We start from the raw sequence: 7,500 nt of genomic DNA, 5'->3' as shown, positions 1-7,500 counted from the left end.
TGGCTGAACAGCAAAGGAAACAGGCGAGCAGGATGGGGCAACTTCAGTGATACGTGGCTCTGTGGCACTGACATCCGCTCTCACTAAGTGCCACCAAACTCAGACCACTTGATTCCTCGATTCCCTCTCTTCTCTCTTAAGTGCCACCAAATTAAGACCACTTGATTCCTCGATTCTCTTCTCACGCCCACGTTTAGTCGATGTCGTAGGCCTATCAGTAGAGTTCTCTCTCTCACGCGAAAAGGAAAAGAAATAAAAATCGTATGAATATGATTTCGCATTTGTAGTTCGTGGTAAAGAACCAGGAGTGTTCTACGTATATTTTCTTCTAGACGGAAAGTATAAGGGGGGAAAAAAGTTGTTATTATCACCGTTCGTCAAGTTAGTGTTCAATGTGGAAAGCAAATGATAATTCAAAATAAAACAGTAAAGTGCTAATGACTTAAGAAAGAGAGAGAGATAAAAAAAAAAAAAAATCTAGTAGAAATCAGCATCAGTGTTGAATTTACAAGTTCTAAAATGGGGGGAAATTTCATATATGTTACCGTTATGTAGAGAGAATGAATTTGTCTTTGATGGAATTGCGATCTGAAAAGTTAGGAATGTGGATTTGTTTATGATTAGTTTGTTTATTTATTTGATAAAGTGTATTATTGTTTTCGTGTCCTGTATGATTGTTTTATCACATAATACATATGTTGGCCTTTAGACAAGCATATAGATGCGTGCATACAAACATAGATGCATAGGCCTTCAAATAAGCATATATGCATACATTCATACGTACATACATTCCTACATACAAACACAGCCCTACATAATGTATATATATATATTTTTTTTTACGTGAAAAATGCGTTTATTCTTACGTATATTAAGCGAATATTTTTTCATGCTGTGACTGAAACCGACTGTCATGATAAGGGTGGCAAGTATATACAGCTGGCTTCCGTAATAATAACAGTGATAATGACAATAATAGTGATAGCATTGGTGACCAGACTGATAGTACTGTATCAGTCTATGTATGTTTCTATGTATGTATGATTGTATGCATGCATGTTTCTACGTATGGATGTATGTTTCTATGTACGTGTGTATGATTCTATGTATATATGTATGTTTCTATGTATTAATGTATGTTTCTATGCACGTGTGTATGATTCTATGTACGCATGTATGTGTATGTATGTATGTTTGTATTAACGTATGTATGTTTATGTACGTGTTGTATGTATGTTTTTTAGTTCAGTTTTAACAGTAGTTATTTTGTGTTTGTCCTACATTCTGAAATGTGAACTAGTATGAGTGATAGTGAAAATGGTGAATTTATGATGATGATGTTGTGAAATCTGTTGTGAAAGTGCTTTGATAATTAAGATTGTTTTACAGTTATAGTAATTATGGTGATGTCTTTAGCAGTAGGGATAATGTGGATTTTAATGTCAGCGAGATAAGGGATAATTAATTGCAAGAGTATTATCAATGGTGTTTTCATGTTTTTTTTTAGTTAATGTACTCTCATTATGATGGTGGTGATATCACTATTACTATCATTGATATAAATATTGTCATCATTAGCAGCAGTATCATCATAATCATCATCTTCATTATCATCACCAGCACCAGCACCACCACATCCACAACCACCACCCCCGGCCCACCCCCACCCTCCACCACCACCACCACCAACAACAACAACACCAGTATTATCATAATCATCACTACTACCACCGCCACTACTATCACCATCATCATTACTTTCAATATTATCATCATCATCATCACGACCATTATCATCATCATCATCATCATCATCATCATCATCATCACAACCATTATCATCATCATCTTCACCATCATCATCATCAACATCACAACCACCACCACCATCATCATCATCAACAACAACAACAACAACAACAACAACAACAACAACAACACAACCATCATCATCATCATCATCACAGTCACCATCACCATCATGATTACCACTATCTTCATCCACCTAGTCCTCATCTTTATTATCATCATGATCATCACCATATTATTCATAATAATAATATTAATAATGATGATAATGATGAGTGATAATGAGATTAACGGTAGCGATAATGATATAATCATAATGGTAATGATAACGATAATAGAAATTATGATTATAATGATTAGTAATGAAAACAGTAATGATAATGATAATGATTATAGTTGAAATTTTGATTATGATTATAGTAATGATGATGATGGTGATAATCACAATGAACATGATAAAAACTAAAGCAATATTAATAACAATAAACAGCAACAACAATAATGGTAATGATAATGGAAGCTATAATAGTAATGATGTTATTATTGCTGTTGTTATTATTATTATTATTTATTTATTTATTATTAGTTTATCACTGTTATCATCATCATCATTATCATTACCACCATCATCGCTATCACTACCATCACCATTGCCATCATTAACATTTTCCCTTGAGTATTAATCATTGATAAATTCATCTAAGTATGATGTTTATTAATGACATAATCACCGGATCCAGAGATCAGGTATCTTCGTAGGCCTAGGTGGTGTGAAGGAGCCCTCAAGATAAGAGTCATACCATAACGTTGATTTTATTTAAGTGTTTTTGTCTTTATTGAGGCTGTCAGGTACAACAGGTATCTCTCAAGTGGTATTAAGAATGTTGGTGATGCTGATGATAGTGATGGTGAAAAGAGATGATGAGGATAATGATGGTGTTGATGATGATGTTGATAGTTGTAATGATGGTGATGAGAGTAATTGGGATAAGATAACAGTTAGATTGGTATTGGGAGTAGTAATAGGGGTGGTATAAGCGATTATTATGTTTGTAATGGCAATAATGATATTTATGACAGTTGTGGTAAGAATGATGATAAGGGTAATAATTATAATGACATTAATGAGTATGCTAACGATGATGAAAATATTAGTAATGCTTAAAATGATAATATTAATGATGATAGTAATAACAACAATGATTATAATACTACTGATATTACGAGTAAAAGAGGTAATAGTAATATAAGAAATGTAAGATAGTAATAAGTATTTAATCATAATGGATATTAATGAAAATAATAGTAATGTAATTTAACTACGAAAATGATTATATTTTGAGTTATTTTTTCATGGTTGTAGCAGTGATAATTGTACTTTTGATGACATCAGAAACAAAACAGATTGGAAAGGATAACTATGGCATAATGATAACAATGACAATAAAAATGATACTGATGGTGATTGATATAACACCCGGGTAATAATAATTATGATTATAATGATCTGTAATTACATGAGGTGAGCCGTTATCACAAGCGTTATAAAATTATTGCCATCGCTGCTTATCGATTAATAACTCTATGAAATAATTCCCCTCTTTGTTTATAATTAATAAGCCTAGTTAATAAGATTTTTTTTTTTCTCCCAATATTCATAACCGTCTAAGTATGGCAATTTCCATGAACGGGGAATGTGTGATTACCTCTTAATTACCAAGGAGAACGCCAGGTGTACAGTAGGTTGTGTTCCGGGCGTAGTTAAGTGGGCGTGGAGGGTGGGGGTGGGGGTGGGGGGTGGAGGGGAGGTGGGTGGATGGGTTCACGCGCTCTGGGTCTTCGTGTTCCCTTTCATATTTGTCAGTTCGTCTGTCTTTATTCTTTCTTTGGTCTGTCTCTCTTGCCTTTTCTTTTTTCGTTCTTGTTTATTTTTTTCGTTTTCTGTATTTCTTTTCATTTCTCTCTCTTTACTGTATTCCCCTTTCTCTCTCTCTTCTCTCCTTTCCTCTTCTTTCCTCTCCTCTCCTCTCCTCTCCTCTCCTCTCTCTCCCCTCTCTCTCTCCTCTTCTCTTCTTTCCTCTCCTCTCCTCTCCTCTCCTCTCCACCTCTTCCTCTCCTCTACTCCTCTCACTCTCCTCTACCTTCTCTCTCTCTCTCTTCCTCTCTCTCTCTCCTCTCTCTCTCTCTCTCTCTCTCTCTCTCTCTCTCTACTCTCTCTCTCTCTCTCTCTCTCTCTCTCTCTCTCTCTCTCTCTCTCTCTATCTATCTCTCTCTATCTCTCTCTATCTTTTTACCCCATCCCTCTCTCCTGTCCTCCCTCTTCCTTCTTCCCTTCTTCCTCTTCTCTTTATTCCTCCCTGTCCCACTTCTTTCCTCCCTCCCGCCTGCCTCAGTCCCTTACACCCCCTCCCTTTCCTTCCTACCCCTCCCTCTCCTCCCTCCCCCCTCTTTCCTTCCTCTCTTTCCTTCCCCTCCTCCTCCTCCCTCCCCCTCTTACCTTCCTCTCCCCCTTCCCCTCTCCCCCCTCTTTCCTTCCCTTCCCTTTCCTCCCCCTCCCTCCTCCCTCGCTTTCCTACCTCTCCCCCTCCCCCCCATCCCTCCCCCTCCCTTTCCTCCCCCCTCTCTGGTATCCTGCAAACATAATGCATGTGGTGGCGGAAGGGAAGACTGTACAAGTGTTGAAATCTGAAGTGTCACGATGACGCTGTATTTTTTATTTGTTGTTGTTATCGGGGTCCTAAAGTGCGGCGGGTCATATGTCGGGGTTGTTGTTGTCGCTGTGCGTTGCTTTTGTTGTTGTTTGTTTGTCGTGTTGTTGTTTTTTTGTCGTTGTTGGTAATTATCATCGCCGTTATTAGCATCGGTGTCGTCTATGGTATTATATTTTGGCAAAGTTAGTCTTACTATTATTGTGAGAATAAACTGCTAATGATGGTAATATATACATACATGCATACATACCTGTGTGTGTGTGTGTGTGTGTGTGTGTGTGTGTGTGTGTGTGTGTGTGTGTGTGTGCGTGCGTGTGCGTGTGTGTGTGTGTGCGTGCGTGTGCGTGTGCGTGTGCGTGTGTGTGTGTGCGTGCGCGTGTACAGTATATGGCTTTTCTGTCCAATCTCACTTTCACGCCCAGCTGAACTGTAAAAAAAAAATAAACATCCTTGCCATTTTCAACCACAAATTTAAAACATTACCATTCCAATTTCGTATGGAGCAGACACAGCAGTGAATTATGATATCTGTGTGACGTGTTTTACGCAAAATTAGTCCAGGTGTCTCGTTTTTCAGGAGTCGAGATGCAGTGATACCCAGATATACACCATAAACAGTTGGATTTATTATTAAAAGAGAGGGAGAGGCAGAGGGAGAAGGAGAGGGAGAGCAAGGGGTTGGGAGAGAGAAAGGAGGTAGAGAGATAGAGAAGGGGTAGAGAAGTGTGAGGGGGAGATTGCGAGAGAGAAGGGGAGAAAGAGAGTGGAGGGTAGGAAGAGACGAGAGAGAGAGAGAGATGGGGGGCAGAGAGAGAGAGAGAGAGAGAGAGAGAGAGAGAGAGAGAGAGAGAGAGAGAGAGAGAGAGAGAGAGAGAGAGAGAGAAAGAGAGAGAGACGGGGCGAGAGAGAGAAAGAGATAGGATAGATAGATAGGGAGAGAGAGAGAGAGAATGGGAGAGAGAGAGAGATAGAGAGAGAGAGAGAGAGAGAGAGAGAGAGAGAGAGAGAGAGAGAGAGAGAGAGAGACGGGGGCGAGAGAGAGAAAGAGAGAGACGGGGCGAGAGAGAGAGAGACGAGTGGAGCGAGAGAGAGAGAGAGCGACGGGGCGAGAGAGAGAGAGACGGGCGAGAGAGAGAGAGAGAGACGGGGCGAGAGAGAGAGAGAGAGAGAGAGAGAGAGAGAGAGAGAGAGAGAGAGAGAGAGAGAGTGAGAGAGAGAGAGAGAGAGAGCGAGAGGGGGGAGGGGGAGGGAGAGAGAGAGAGAGAGAGAGAGAGAGAGAGAGAGAGAGAGAGAGAAAGAAAAAGAGAGAGAGAGAGAGATGAGAGAGAGAGAGAGAAAGGGAGAGAGAGAGACGGAGAGGGAGTGAGAGAGATAGAGAGGGGCGAGAGAGATAGAGAGAGAGAGAGAGAAAAAAGAGAGAGACGGGGCGAGAGAGAGAGGAGAGGAGAGGAGAGAGAGAGGGAGAGTGGGAGAGAGGAGAGGGAGAGAGAGAGGCGAGAGGGAGAGAGAGAGGCGAGAGGAGAGAGAGAGGCGAGAGGGAAGAGGAGAGAGGCGAGAGGGAGAGAGAGAGGCGAGAGAGAGAGAGAGAGAGAGAGAGAGAGAGAGAGAGAGGGCGAGAGGGAGGGCGAGAGGGAGAGAGAGAGGGCGAGAGGGAGAGAGAGAGGGCGAGAGGGAGAGAGAGAGGGCGAGAGGGAGAGAGAGAGGGCGAGAGAGAGGGCGAGAGGGAGAGAGAGAGTAAGAGAGGGAGAGAGAGAGAGGCGAGAGGGAGAGAGAGAGAGGTGAGAGAGAGGGAGAGAGAGAGAGGCGAGAGGGAGAGAGAGAGGGCAGAGAGGGAGAGAGAGAGTAAGAGAGAGAGGGAGAGAGAGAGGCGAGAGAGGGAGAGAGAGAGAGAGAGAGAGAGAGAGAGAGAGAGAGAGAGAGAGAGAGAGAGAGAGAGAGAGAGAGAGAGAGAGAGAGAGAGAGAGAGAGAGTAGAGAGAGAGGGAGAGAGAGAGAGAGAGGGAGAGAGAGAGAGAGAGAGAGAGAGAGAGAGAGAGAGAGAGAGAGAGAGAGAGAGAGAGAGAGAGAGAGAGAGAGAGAGAGAGAGAGGCGAGAGGGAGAGGGAGAGGGAGAGGGAGAGGGCGAGAGGGAGAGGGATATAGGCGAGAGAGAGAGAGAGAGAGAGAGAGAGAGAGACGGGGCGAGAGAGAGAAAGAGAGAGACGGGGGCGAGAGAGAGAGAGACGGAGCGAGAGAGAGAGAGAGCGACGGGGCGAGAGAGAGAGACGGGGCGAGAGAGAGAGAGAGACGGGGCGAGAGAGAGAGAGAGAGAGAGAGAGAGAGAGAGAGAGAGAGAGAGAGAGAGAGAGAGAGAGAGAGAGAGAGAGAGAGAGAGGGGGAGGGGAGGGAGAGAGAGAGAGAGAGAGAGAGAGAGAGAGAGAGAGAGAGAGAGAGAGAGAGAGAGAGAGAGAGAGAGAGAGAGAGAGAGAGAGAGAGAAAGGGAGAGAGAGAGATTGAGAGGGAGGCGAGAGATAGAGAGGGGCGAGAGAGATAGAGAGAGAGAGAGAGAAAGTGGAGAGATGGGCGAGAGAGAGAGGAGAGGAGAGGGAGAGAGAGAGGGAGAGGAGAGGCGGAGAGGAGAGGCGAGAGGGAGAGAGAGAGGCGAGAGGGAGAGAGAGAGAGGAGAGGTAGAGAGAGAGTAAGGAGAGGGAGAGAGAGAGAGGCGAGAGGGAGAGAGAGAGGCGAGAGGGAGAGAGATGAGAGAGGGAGAGAGAGAGGCGAGAGAGAGAGAGAGGCGAGAGGGAGAGAGAGAGGAGAGGGAGAGAGAGAGAGGCGAGAGGGAGAGAGAGAGGCGAGAGGGAGAGAGAGAGGCGAGAGGGAGAGAGAGAGAGGCGAGAGGGAGAGAGAGAGAGGAGAGGGGGGGAGGAGAGGCGAGAGAGGGAGAGAAAGAGAGGCGAGAGGGAGAGAGAGAGGCGAGAGGGAGAGAGAGAGGCGAGAGGG

The 7,500-nt window shown here is 43.5% G+C and overlaps 1 protein-coding gene across 2 annotated transcripts in view; it reads left to right on the top strand.

The window, feature by feature from the left end:
- LOC113830360 (max dimerization protein 1) overlaps positions 1–7,500 on the top strand; it is a 199,483-nt gene that overhangs the window by 341 nt on the left and 191,642 nt on the right. The gene's annotated exons all lie outside the window — the stretch shown is intronic.

The sequence above is a fragment of the Penaeus vannamei genome, chromosome 16 (genome assembly GCF_042767895.1).
Source record: "Penaeus vannamei isolate JL-2024 chromosome 16, ASM4276789v1, whole genome shotgun sequence".
In the NCBI taxonomy this organism is placed as follows: domain Eukaryota; kingdom Metazoa; phylum Arthropoda; class Malacostraca; order Decapoda; family Penaeidae; genus Penaeus; species Penaeus vannamei.
This window is presented reverse-complemented; position numbering and strand designations above follow the sequence as displayed.